The following is a 1015-nucleotide window of genomic DNA, read 5'->3' as shown; positions in this document are numbered from 1 at the left end:
TTCTCTATTTTAATGCTTCTGGTTTCCTTTTCATGAGAAGATTCCTACAGTTAATGCAAAAATAATAATAAGAGTAATTATCCAACTCAGTTTTTAAAGATTTTAAAAGTTGATATTTTAGCTTCTCAACAAAATTAATATTTTGATCAATTTCTAAAATTTTACTTCCACAGACAAATCAATTTCGAGTCTATTTTTTGGCAGACTAATTACCCAAGTCTCCCAAGGATTTTAAAATGAAAAGAAAATTAATACACAGATTAATTTCGGTCGTTTTTTTCCTGTAAGATATAAAAGTCCCTCCTCTATTTTACTTTTATTATATGTCAATCTTTATTATTATTAGCTTAGCTTTGTGTATGTGGATGATGACACTAGTATATTGATATACTTTTTTGGTTGAAAACAAGTAAGGTGAATAATGATGCTTAAAAATTTAAATTAAAATATTTTCTTTTAATACAAACATGTTTTTTAAAATATGACATTGTCGGATTCATGTTGACAATTTGACATTATGCATATGGAATTAAGTTGCAAATTTGGCATACTTTTTTTTTGTTAGCATGGTTTTTGCACACATTACATATAAAAAAATAATATGTATGTGCCACATGAATGTATATGTTAAGTTAGTTTAATTATGAAGTAAAAATTCAGTTAATTTTTTGAGTTAATTAATAATTTAGTGATCAAGTTGAGATTCAAGTTAAAATAGAAGAATAACTTTGATTATACTTAATTCATAACTATCACACCAAGCTAAGTTGTATTAAATACAAAAATATCAAATGGTTTTAACCTTAAGTTTCTTGTTAAATAATCTCTAATAACTTTATTGAACATTATTGACGTTGCTTGTGTATGTAGTGAAGATGGTTTAATAATATTTTTTTAAATAATACCATATTAGAAATAAAATTGGTTTAATTTAACTTTAAAAAATTAATTTGATTATAATATCTACTAATATTTTTTTTCTAATAAATACTCAAAGAATTTAGTGAATCATATC

The 1015-nt window shown here is 23.3% G+C and overlaps 1 protein-coding gene across 1 annotated transcript in view; it reads left to right on the top strand.

The window, feature by feature from the left end:
- LOC107644186 (putative pentatricopeptide repeat-containing protein At1g12700, mitochondrial) overlaps positions 1-1015 on the top strand; it is an 8797-nt gene that overhangs the window by 4703 nt on the left and 3079 nt on the right. The window lies entirely within an intron of this gene.

The sequence above is a fragment of the Arachis ipaensis genome, chromosome B05, assembly GCF_000816755.2.
Source record: "Arachis ipaensis cultivar K30076 chromosome B05, Araip1.1, whole genome shotgun sequence".
NCBI lineage: Eukaryota > Viridiplantae > Streptophyta > Magnoliopsida > Fabales > Fabaceae > Arachis > Arachis ipaensis.
The sequence above is the reverse complement of the archived record's forward strand: the minus strand, read 5'-3'. Positions and strand labels throughout refer to the sequence as shown.